This window comes from Schistocerca gregaria, chromosome 11 (assembly GCF_023897955.1).
Source record: "Schistocerca gregaria isolate iqSchGreg1 chromosome 11, iqSchGreg1.2, whole genome shotgun sequence".
NCBI lineage: Eukaryota > Metazoa > Arthropoda > Insecta > Orthoptera > Acrididae > Schistocerca > Schistocerca gregaria.
Window position 1 is genome coordinate 105,722,741 of NC_064930.1, and position 13,613 is coordinate 105,736,353.

The following is a 13,613-nucleotide window of genomic DNA, read 5'->3' on the forward strand; positions in this document are numbered from 1 at the left end:
GCAACAGTGTCCCTAATTTGCTGGCAAGTGGCGGTGTGGTCCCCTACAGCACTGCGTAGGATCCTGCGGTCTTGGCGTGGATCCGTGCGTCGCTGCGGTCCGGTCCCAGGTCGACGGGCACGTACACCTTCCGCCGACCACTGGCGACAATATCGATGTACTGTGGAGACCTCACGCCCCACGTGTTGAGCAATTCGGCGGTACGTCCACCCGGCCTCCCGCATGCCCACTATACGCCCTCGCTCAAAGTCCGTCAACTGCACATACGGTTCACGTCCACGCTGTCGCGGCATGCTACCAGTGTTAAAGACTGCGATGGAGCTCCGTATGCCACGGCAAACTGGCTGACACTGACGGCGGCGGTGCACAAATGCTGTGCAGCTAGCGCCATTCGACGGCCAACACCACGGTTCCTGCTGTGTCCGCTGTGCCGTGCGTGTGATCATTGCTTGTACAGCCCTCTCGCAGTGTCCGGAGCAAGTATGGTGGGTCTGACACACCGGTGTCAATGTGTTCTTTTTTCCATTTCCATGAGTGTATATATCGTGAGTCACCTAACATTACCGCTGGATATATTTCGTAAACCACATCAAATACTGACGAACCGATTCCACAGACCGAACGTGAGGGGAGGAGCTAGTGTAATTGTTTAATACAAACCATACAAAAATGCGCGGAAGTATGTTTTTTAACACAAACCTACGTTTTTTTTTAAATGGAAACACGTTAGTTTTGCTAGCACATCTGAACATATAAACAAATACGTAATCAGTGCCGTTTGTAAAATGTTAATTACATCAGGAGATATTGTTACCTAAAGTTGACGCTTGAAACCTCCGACGTTCAGTTGCGTGTTGTGAGAAACACTTCATTGCACGGGCCCTAACAGCTGCAACATACATCCCGTTTCTACAGAATGATCTGCCAACGTTGCTCGAAATTGTCCCACTGGAAACGCGTCGACGTATGTGGTATCAGCATGATGGTGCACCTGCACATTCCGCAAAATTGGGGTACGTTTCATAGGACGTGGAGGACGCATAAATTGGCCAGGCCGGTCTCCTGATCTTACACCTCTGGACTTCTTTCTGTGGGGTACGTTAAAGGAGAATGTGTACCGTGATGTGCCTACAACCCCAGAGGATACGAAACAACGTATTGTGGCAGCCTGCGGCGACATTACACCAGATGTACTGCGGCGTGTACGACATTCATTACGCCAGAGATTGCGATTGTGTGCAGCAAATGATGGCCACCACATTGAACATCTATTGGCCTGACATGTCGGGACACACTCTATTCCACTCCGTAATTGAAAACAGAAACTACGCGTCTACGTGTACCTCACCCCTGATAGTAATGTACATGTGCGTCAGTGAAAAAGACCGATAAAAAGGTGTTAGCATGTGGACGTAATGTGCTGTTCCAGTCTCTTCTGTACCTAAGGTCCATCACCGTTCCCTTTGGATCCCTACGTAATTCGGTGCTCTCCGATACACACGACCGAACAGCGGAGGAGTGGTACTCAAGCGTCAACTTTAGGTTACAATATCTCCGGATGTAATTAACATTTTACAGAGCAACAAACGGCACTGATTACGTATTTGTTTATATGTTCAGATGTGCTAACGATGCTAACGGGATTCCATTTAAAAAACATAGGTTTGTGTTAAAAAACATACTTCCGTCCATTTTTTTATGGTTTGTATTAAACAATTACACTAGCCCCTCTCCTCACGTTCGGTCTGTGGAATCGGTTCGTCAGTATTTGACGTGGTTTACGAAATATGTCCAGCAGTAATGTTGGGTGACTCACCATATATATATGGTGTTACAAAAAGGTACGGCCAAACTGTCAGGAACATTCCTCACATACAAAGAAAGAAAATATGTTATGTGAACATGTGTCCGGAAACGCTTACTTTGTATGTTAGAGCTGATTTTATTACTTCTCTTCAAATCACATTAATCATGGAATGGAAACACACAGCAACAGAACGTACCAGCGTGACTTCAAACACTTTGTTACAGGAAATGTTCAAAATGTCCTCCGTTAGCGAGGATACACGCATCCATCCTCTGTCGCACGGAATCCCTGATGCGTTGATGCAGTCCTGCAGAATGGCGTATTGTATCACAGCCGTCCACAACACGAGCACGAAGAGTCTCTACATTTGGTACCGGGGTTGCGTAGACGAGAGCTTTCAAATGCCCCCATAAATGAAAGTCGAGAGGGTTGAGGTCAGGAGAGCGTGGAGGCCACGCAATTGGTCCGCCTCTACCAATCCGTCGGTCACCGAATCTGTTGTTGAGAAGCGTACGATCACTTCGACTGAAATGTGCAGGAGCTCCATCGTGCATGAACCACATGTTGTGTCGTACTTGTAAAGGCACACGTTCTAGCAGCACAGGTAGAGTATCCCGTATGAAATCACCATAACGTGCTCCATTGAGCGTAGGTGGACGAAACTAAAATGAGCTCTAACATGGAAATTAAGCGTTTCCGGACACATGTCCACATAACATCTTTTCTTTCTTTGTGTGTGAGGAATGTTTACTGAAAGTTTGGCCGCACCTTTTTGTAACACCCTGTATATAATTTATTATATGTATCGTCCTCTTCTACACCAGCCTGCTGGAGGGAGCCCGGATAAATATGCCGAGGTGGACGGTTGAGCATGTCGAGATGTCGCATCCAGCAAATCCCACCCGTCCATCAAATACCGCGGTAAACCGTGTACTGTGGCCGTTGTAAATTCGTTACCGCCCACATCCTCCATCTCAGCCATTTGAGGTGCGATGTGCGTGGCAAGGGCATTGGAGCGGTCTCCTTGGACAGGGTCGGGCAAGGTCCTGGCCATATCAGCTCCAGCCTTCAGTGTCCTGGTGACCTCCACGATGACGTCTGCTGTGCCTCTCCTCCTATCTGTGGGAGGCCGTTCTTGAAGCTCTGGCTGTGGCTCACCCCACGCGGCAACAGGTTCTTGTTGAGCCTGCGTGTCACGCTATAAAATAAGAGATTGCATCCGTTAGCTACATACTTCCTAGCACATACATCGTACTTCCAGGTAACCACAAGCAGAGAAGAGTGGGAGCAAATTACAGAGCATTTCTAGAACAACTGTTATAATATTATAGGAGCAATGGACGGAAAGCATATTTGTATTAAATGCCCACAAGGTAGTGGATCTCATTTTTTAAATTACAAATCCTTTAGCAGTATCATTTTATTTGCCATGGTAGATGCTTCCTGCAGATTTTTGTATGTTGATGTAGGAGCTAACGGCCGTATTGATGACGCTAGAGTGTTTTCAAAAAGCAAACGAAAAGTGGCAGTTGACCCTGAATAACGAAAAGTGTGAGGTCATCCACATGAGTGCTAAAAGTAACTCGTTAAACTTTGGTTACACGATAAATGAGTCTAATCTAAAAGCTGTAAATTCAGCTAAATAACTAGGTATTCCAATTATGAACAACTTAAATTGGGAGCAAATATAGAAAATGTTGTGGGGTAGGCTAACCAAACACTGCGCTTTATTGGCAGGACACTTAGAAAATGCAACAGATCTACTAAGGACACTGCCTACTCTACGCTTCTCCGTCCTCTTTCAGAGTTATGCTGTGCTGTGTGGGATCCTTACCAGGTAGGACTGACGGAGTACATCGAAAAAGTTCAAAGAAAGGCACCAAGTTTTGTATTATCGCGAAATATGGGAGAGAGTGTCACAGAAATGATACTGGATTTGGGCTGGAAATCGTTAAACGAAAGGCGTTTTTCTTTGCAACGGAATCTTCTCACTAAATTCCAATCACCAACTTTCTCTTCCGAATGCGAAAATATTTGACACCGACCTACATAGGGAGGAACGATCACCACGATAAAATAAGGGAAATCAGAGCTCGTACGGAAAGATATAGGTGTTCGTTCTTTCCGCCCGCTATAGGAGATTGGAATAATAGAGAATTGTGAAGGTGGTTCGATGGACCATCTGCCAGGCACTTAAATGTCATTTGCAGAGTATCCATGTAGATGTAGATGTAAGCGTACAAGAGTGTCTCATTGACCCTTCTATTCTCAACATCCCTGAAGGCAGGAAGCTTGGGACAGAAAAATCACAAATCCAGTGGTTGTACTGGCAGATGGTGATTTTCCTCTGAATTACACCATTATGAAGCCATAACCCTTAAAAGGAATCACTAAGGAAGAAAAGGTTTCAATTACAGACTGTCACGAGGAAGAAAATTAGGGGAGAGCAGGCTTGGCTGCATTTTTCTTACCACCATTAATCTGCCGCCACAAAATTACAACAATTACACTGGCTGCCTGCACACTCCACAACTTGTTAACTGAGAGAACCCGGCCGGTGTGGCCGAGCGGTTCTAGGCGCTTCAGTCCTGAACCACGCGACTGCTATGGTCGCAGGTTCGAATCCTGCCGCGGGCATGGATGTGTGTGATGTCCTTAGGTTAGTTACGTTTAAGTAGTTCTCAGTTCTAGGGGACGGATGACCTCAGAAGTCAAGTACCACAATGCTCAGAGCCATTTGAACTGAGAGAAGGAAACAGTTGTACACTTGTCAGGAAACACTGTCTGCATTAGCAGGAGACTGCACTTCTCTTGAGTCTCAAAGCACTGAGGACCTACACCGAACGGAACCAATAGCTTGCCGAGCTGCTTCTGGACGCCCAATACACGGGATTGCAGTTAGGGAATGCTTTAAGACATTTTACAATGGCGCTGGGAAAGTGCCCTGCCAATATAAACACATTTAGTTATGTAAAATGTAAACAAATGAACTTCTACATCTACATTTATACTCCGCAAGCCACCCAACGGTGTGTGGTGGAGGGCACTTTACGTGCCACTCTCGTTACCTCCCTTTTCTGTTCCACTCGAGTATGTTTCGCGGGAAGAACGACTGTCTGAAAGCCTCCGTGCGCGCTCGAATCTCTCTAATTTTACACTCGTGATCTCCTCGGGAGGAATAAGTAGGGGGAAGCAATATATTCGATACCTCATCCACAAACGCACCCTCTCGAAACCTGGACAGCAAGCTACACCGCAACGCAGGGCGCCTCTCTTGCAGACTCTGCCACTTGAGTTTGCTAAACATCTCCGTAACGCTATCACGCTTACCAAGTAACCCTGTGACGAAACGCGCCGCTCTTCTTTGGATCTGCTTTACCTCCTCTGTCAACACGACCTGGAACGGATCCCACACTGATGAGCAATACTCCAGTATAGGTCGAACGAGTGTTTTGTAAGCCACCTCCTTTGTTGATGGACTACATTTTCTAAGGACTCTCCCAATGAATCTCAACCTGGTACCTGCCTTACCAACAATTAATTTTATGTGATCATTCCACTTCAAATCGTTCCGCACGCATACTCCCAGATATTTTACAGAAGTAACTGCTACCAGTGTTTGTTCCGCTATCATATAATCGTGCAATAAAGGATCCTTCTTTCTATGTATTCGCAATACATTACATTTGTCTATGTTAAGGGTCAGTTGCCACTCCCTGCACCAAGTGCCTATCCGCTGCAGATCTTCCTGCATTTCGCTGCAATTTTCTAATGCTGCAACTTCTCTGTATACTACAGCATCATCCGCGAAAAGTCGCATGGAACTTCCCACACTATCTACTAGGTCATTTATATTTATATATTGTGAAAAGCAATGGTTCCATAACACTCCCCTGTGACACGCAATGGTCCCATAACACTCCCCTGTGACACGCCAGAGGTTACTTTAACGTCTGTAGACGTCTCTCCATTGAGAACAACATGCTGTGTTCTTTTTGCTAAAAACTCTTCAATCCAGCCACACAGCTGGTCTGATATTCCGTAGGCTCTTACTTTGTTTATCAGGCGACAGTGCGGAACTGTATCGAACGCCTTCCAGAAGTCGAGGAAAATAGCATCTACCTGGGAGCCTGTATCTAAAATTATCTGGGTCTCATAAACAAATAAAGCGAGTTGGGTCTCACACGATCACTGTTTCCGGAATCCATGTTGATTCCTACAGAGTGGATTCTGTGTTTCCAAAAATGGCAAGTTCTTTCGCGTACTCTGTGTAGAATCGAATTGGTATCCCGTCAAGTGCATTGGACTTACCTCTGTCAAGTGATTTCAGTTTGCTTTTCTATTCCTTCGACACTTATATCGATTTCAGCCATTTTTTCGTTCGTGCGAGCATTTAGAGAAGGAACTGCAGTGCAGTCTTCACCTACGAAACAGCTTTGGAAAAAGGTGTTTAGTATTTCAGCTTTACGCATGCCATCCTCTGTTTCGAGCCACTTACTGATTTCACGTAAGGCCAGAACTTCCTAGGATTTTCTCTCAAGTCGGTACATAGAATTTTACTTTCGAATTCACTGAACGCTTCACGCATAGCCGTCCTTACGCTAACTTTGACATCGTTTAGCTCCCGTGTGTCTGAGATTTTTTTTTTTTTTTTTACTGTGTTTAAATTTGCAGTGTAGCTCTCTTTGCTTCCGCAGAAGTTTCCTAACTTTGTTCTTGAACCACGGTGGGTTTTTCCAGTCCCTCACACTTTTACTCGACACGCACCTGTCTAAAACGCATTTTACGATCGCCCTTAACTTTTTCCATAGACACTCAACGTTGCCATTACCGGAACAGAAATTTTCTTTTTGATCTGTTAGGTAGTCTGAAATCTGCCTCCTTTTACTCTTGCTAAACAGATAAACCTTCCTCCCTTTTTATATTCCTATTTACTTCCATATCCAGAGATGCTGCAACGGCCTTATGATCACTGATTCCCTGTTCTGCGCTTACAGAGTCGAAAAGTTCGGATCTGTTTGTTATCAGTAGGTCGAAGATGTTATCTCCACGAGTCGGTTCTCTGTTTAATTGCTCGAGGTAATTTTCGGATAGTGCACTCAGTATAATGTCACTCGATGCTCTGTCCCTACCACCGGTCCTAAACAGCTGAGTGTCCCAGTCTATATCTAGTAAATTGAAATCTGCACCTAAGACTATAACATGCTGAGAACATTTATGTGAAATGTATTCCTGATTTTCTCTCAGTTGTTCTGCCACTAATGCTGCTGTGTTGGGAGGTCGGAAAAAGGAGCCAACTATTAACCTAGCTCAGTTGCTGAGTATAACCTCCACCCATAATGATTCACAGTAACTATCCACTTCTACTTCACTACAGGATAAGCTACTAATAACAGCGACAAACACGCCACCATCGGTTGCACGCAATATATCCTTTCTAAACGCCGTCTGTGCCTTTGTAAAAAATTCGGCAGAATTTACCTCTGGCTTCAGCCAGCTTTCTGTACCTATAACGATTTCAGCTTCGGTGCTTTCATACCTCAGACATTTCTTCGAATGTTGGTGTACGGCGTTCGCTTCCATTTTCTGTGCTGTCGACATCACTGGCTCTGTGGGCTGGTCGAGGAACTTCAGCATGTGGATCCAGCACACTTGCGGAGTATAAAGCGCCTGTACACTGGCTCTACTTTTAAGCATCTGCAATAATAGTAATGAAAATGATGCAAAGTACTTATAGGTTACGTAAACATTATTGTATGCTACAAGTTGCTGCAGTGAACCAATTTATGGTAATCATTTGTATGTCATGTAAACTTTACTTGCGTAAATAAAAAGAAAGAAATATGCCGATACGTACTTTTGCTTTCTCGTAGGGGTAGCTTGAGTGGAGGCCATTAATTTTCTTCTTAATGTCGTCAGTCGTGCAGCTAGGCCGTATGTCACGGCTAATAACCTCCGCAGGTAATTTTATAGCTCTCCAATCTTCTTAATCTATTTTGATACTCAGGGTGCCTCAGTGTTGTAAAGCGCCTCATCAGCTTTATACACCTCTATTAATTTTGCAGTTGTCGGTAAACACCAACTCTATTTCCCGGCCATGTTTATAAACACACTACAGATGACAGAACGCTGCAGCGATGCTAGCGCTCCACGTGGTAACATTTCTCATTGCAGTGAACAGAAGACAAGCGACTTCTTTGATCAAATCTACAGCGAGGCCCGAGATTTGATCAAATATTTGACGACATTTGACAAATTACACAATCAAATTTCGTTGACAAAGATATTTGAAAAAGATATTGGAAAAAGAAATTCGATAGTGTAATACCGGCCTTTCCACGTTACGAGTGAACTGGAGTCTACACGAAGCATGATCTTTTTTTTTTTTTTTGTGGTGGTGCTCAAGTCTGATCAACTTCGTTGATTTTTACTTCTGTAGGGAGTGGAAGGGGTAAAAATTTCCTCTTTATTTATTTATTCTTCTTTCAGCTTTAGTTTGGACACACAGAAGGGTCCTTTAACTCGCTGCTTTTGGTGTGTGTGAAAACATGTCTGTAGAAGTTCTAAAGGACTATATGTCCTTAAATTATGGAGAATTGTGTAGGGATATTATTTACGGAGGCTCAAATACTATTTGTGGTTGCATAAGGGTTCTACCGTATCTACTGTGGTGTGTTGTGGTGTACTGTCACGTATCATGTCCAACTTTCGAAATAAGGTACATGCCCTCTCCTTGACTTTGTCTGAAAGGTAAGCTTCGCTTAAGGCTCGATGAATGTCACGATTTCGGATCCACCAATGGGCTCCAGTGAGCCATCGTAGAAGCTTGAAAAGAAAGTTGACGTAATGAAGATCAGGTGACTAAATCTTTCTCCAGCGAGCGTAACAGCACTGTGCAAAGCTTCGAAAACTATAGAGTGTTCTCAGTGAGAAGGATGAATCGCCAGTTCAATCAACTGAAAGGAGTGATTTCACTTGAAAGAAAGAATACGTGGTCCAACCGACAGGAAAACAACATATTGGTTTCGACTGAAAGCGAAGAATGAGTAATTCAGACAATATGCAGAAGTACTGCGGTTGTTCCCCACCGACAGGTTTCGCCCAAACGAATGAACGAAAATTTCGACCGATACGCCAAGCTGCAACCGCCGCCTTGCACAGTAGGCTTTTCTAAGCACAGGGGACGGTTAAAAGATGGAATACTCGTGCTTGGCCAGCTTGTAATTTCGTTAATTTCACTTCACCTTAACTGGTCTCTCTGTCCGGCAGTTTTTGTTCTCAGGCGGCGTCGCGGCACTTCGTCAGCCGCTCTCTGCTGTCCGGTAGGCTGACAGCCTACCTGATTGTATAGGTATTAAAATAACAATAAAGGACAAAAAAGAGAGAGATGGCGGCCTAATGGCGGCGACTCTTCTACCAGCCGGCTGCACTTAGTGTAGATGAGCGCCACCAGAGGGCAAGCAGCTACCGGCGCAGGCGAGCGGCCGCCAGACGTAGTATGAACTTCCGCAGACAGAGGGCAGGCGCGAGCTAAGGAGCGGAGTCCTCCCAGCCTCCTGCGAATTCTCGTTAAGGCATATGCTGCAATTGTTGTACGACCCACATAAACACGTGTGAGAATAGCAACAATTGTTTTCTATAACACGGGCAGGCGCGGTTCGTAATTAAAGGCTCTTAGGCGGAGCCACCCCAAAATGTTACAGTAAATTTCGCAAGAACGTATCACATAATTTAAATTATCAGGACAAATTTCGCACATTTCCCATTCCGATTAAAATAACGTCGCTCAACGTTTTTGGAACTGTTTGTATCGATAGATGTTTTCCGAACGGTTAGTAGTGTTTAGGCTGCGCCTTGGAAAGTCCGTAAGCTGCATATAGCAGCGGTTTGGGGGCGTGGCTTCTACATAGTACTGTTCTTTATGGGGGACCCGAAACCTCAGAGCTTGCAGCCTAAGGGTGTCATACCAACCACTACACGTTTTTCACGTTCCACTATGTATGTAATAAATGAATGTAGAGTGGCCGAAACTTCGCTATACAACCTCTGTCTCTGAAAATCTCTACTACGGTTCGATGCGTCATTAATCGACTTTAAGTATTATTGTTTTGATAATGTTTTACATAGTTGTTTTGTTTCTGCCATCGTCTATTTTATCCGCATTTAGAATAAGTCTGAAAATATCCCGCCGGAGTGCACTAGACTACAGTAACATAACAGTACTGCCATCTAGCGAGAGTTTCATAAGTAATTAGAGGACAAAGCGCACGAATTTTGTCCCCTTTACTTTACTTTCCTTGTTTGCTGATGCGGACTGATTTTGTTGATACCGTGAGATATTAGCAAGTTTCTTTTTCGGAGTGTATTTTGCAAGAGTTTAGTGAGTCTTACTTGCTTGTGAATATCTGCGACGTACCGCGAGTGTGAAACCAGCGCAATATGAATTCAGTGTGCAATTTAATAGGTAAAAACTTGGAACACGGCCATAGGATGAAAGTGAAAGAACTTGAGTGCATCCAGACCCGATCTAACGATCAATCAAGAACAGAAACAGTGCAAATCTAAGCAAGGATACAAACGCAGTTTTCATAGAGCAATGTGCGATGCAGCTGAGTGGTTGTGTGGTTGTGAAGTGAAAAATGCATTTTTCTGTTTCACCTGTCTTCTTACAAATAGTACTGATAGTGGATGGACTGAAACTGGTATCACTGACTTAAAGAATTTTCACGCAAAGGTGAAGAAATAATTCCAGCGAAAAACATTCAAATGGTTTCATTGAGTTTTCAATACTACGGTAAGTGGACATTATGTGGTGGTGGTGGTTAGTGTTTAACGTCCCGTCGACAACGAGGTCATTAGAGACAAAGTGCAAGCTCAGGTTAGGGAAGGATTGAGAAGGAAATCGGCCGTGCCCTTTCAAAGGAACCATCCCGGCATTTGCCTGGAACGATTTAGGGAAATCACGGAAAACCTAAATCAGGATGGCCGGTGACGGGATTGAACCGTCGTCCTCCCGAATGCGAGTCCAGTGTGCAAACCACTGCGCCACCTAGCTCAGTGGACATTATGTGCCAATTAGACTGTGCTTACCGCCGTAACATAAAGATATACACTCCTGGAAATTCAAATAAGAACACCGTGAATTCATTGTCCCAGGAAGGGGAAACTTTATTGACACATTCCTGGGGTCAGATACATCACATGATCACACTGACAGAACCACAGGCACATAGACACAGGCAACAGAGCATGCACAATGTCGGCACTAGTACAGTGTATATCCACCTTTCGCAGCAATGCAGGCTGCCATTCTCCCATGGAGACGATCGTAGAGATGCTGGATGTAGTCCTGTGGAACGGCTTGCCATGCCTTTTCCACCTGGCGCCTCAGTTGGACCAGCGTTCGTGCTGGACGTGCAGACCGCGTGAGACGACGCTTCATCCAGTCCCAAACATGCTCAATGGAGGACAGATCCAGAGATCTTGCTGGCCAGGGTAGTTGACTTACACCTTCTAGAGCACGTTGGGTGGCACGGGATACATGCGGACGTGCATTGTCCTGTTGGAACAGCAAGTTCCCTTGCCGGTCTAGGAATGGTAGAATGATGGGTTCGATGACGGTTTGGATGTACCGTGCACTATTCAGTGTCCCCTCGACGATCACCAGAGGTGTACGGCCAATGTAGGAGATCGCTCCCCACACCATGATGCCGGGTGTTGGCCCTGTGTGCCTCGGTCGTATGCAGTCCTGATTGTGGCGCTCACCTGCACGGCGCCAAACACGCATACGACCATCATTGGCACCGAGGCAGAAGCGACTCTCATCGCTGAAGATGACACGTCTCCATTCGTCCCTCCATTCACGCCTGTCGCGACACCACTGGAGGCGGGCTGCACGATGTTGGGGCGTGAGCGGAAGACGGCCTAACGGTGTGCGGGACCGTAGCCCAGCTTCTTGGAGACGGTTGCGAATGGTCCTCGCCGATACCCCAGGAGCAACAGTGTCCCTAATTTGCTGGGAAGTGGCGGTGCGGTCCCCTACGGCACTGCGTAGGATCCTACGGTCTTGGCGTGCATCCGTGCGTCGCTGCGGTCCGGTCCCAGGTCGACGGGCACGTGCACCTTCCGCCGACCACTGGCGACAACATCGATGTACTGTGGAGACCTCACGCCCCACGTGTTGAGCAATTCGGCGGTACGTCCACCCGGCCTCCCGCATGCCCACTATACGCCCCCGCTCAAAGTCCATCAACTGCACATACGGTTCACGTCCACGCTGTCGCGGCATGCTACCAGTGTTAATGACTGCGATGGAGCTCCGTATGCCACGGAAACTGGCTGACACTGACGGCGGCGGTGCACAAATGCTGCGCAGCTAGCGCCATTCGACGGCCAACACCGCGGTTCCTGGTGTGTCCGCTGTGCCGTGCGTGTGATCATTGCTTGTACAGCCCTCTCGCAGTGTCCGGAGCAAGTTTGGTGGGTCTTACACACCAGTGTCAATGTGTTCTTTTTTCCATTTCTGGGAGTGTATAATGAAAATGTATAAAAAAATCGGTATATTATGGGTAAAGTGATATACTGTATTAAATTTTGCGGCCAATTCGAGCTAGCCTTAAGGGGCCACGACGAAACAGAGGATTCCAAAAACCCAGGAATTTTTCGAGGATTTGTCAGTCTAATGGCAGAACTGGACCGCGTCTTGAAGCAGAACATTGAGGAAACAGAAAACCGTGTTTCCTTAGGCCTATCGAAGATAATTCAAAATGAACACCTGGAATCAATTTATGTGGTATGCCTCAATCTCATCAGGAGTGAACTGTCGAACGCAAACACTCTCGCAATAGAAGTTGATGAAACTACTGACTGTGCAAATGTGTCACAATTGGTCCTAATAATTCGCTATGAGCTACTGGGACAAATAAATGAAAGATTTTTATTTCCTTTGTACGCACAAAAAGTCAAAGTGCAGACGATGCAACTGCAGCTGTTCTCTGCGAGCTACAGAAAATGAATGTACATGAAACACCTGAAAAACTGGCCGTAAAAGTGGAGTTCAAACTAGAATCAGAGAAATGTACAGGAATGCTCACTTTATTCACTGTTACGCACATCAGTTAAATTTAATTGTTGAACGTTGTGTGACGGGCAATGAACAAGTGCGGATCTTCTTTAGTAAGTTGGAAGGAATTTCCACCTTTTTTCCCGGTCTTCTAGGCGTACAGCCATTCTTGAAGAAGCAGTGAAGAAGCGTATTCCTACCTGTCCGCAGTGCATCAGATGGAATTTTAAACCACGGAGCGTAACCACTGTATACAAATACCAAAAGGAAATTGTTGAGTGCCTAGAAAGAATTACAGTAGAACCACTCTAATCCGTCACCTTCGGGACCGGGAACATGGTCGGAACGAGAAAAAGGTCGGATTATCCGAAAAGTCTAATATTTATTGCAAAAAATATAAAAAGACATTTAGTACAAAAAATTAAACGATTTAACAACTAAAAGATGTCTACAGTAATATAAAAAGATGTTTTTTACACAGTGTTAAACAGTATATTAACTAAAAAACGTCTACACACTCTATAATATGTATTGGTTTTAAAAGGAAAAACGACAAACAAGTTACAATACTGTACTGTACATAATAACGTATAAACGATATATACTGTCAACTAAAAATGTTAATAGCACTGTATATAAAAATAAATTTTTTTTACAAGGAAATAAACTACTGTATGTATAAACTAATAAATGATTATACTGTATGCATTGTTTTTACAGAAAAAACGGAAACAAATTACAAAT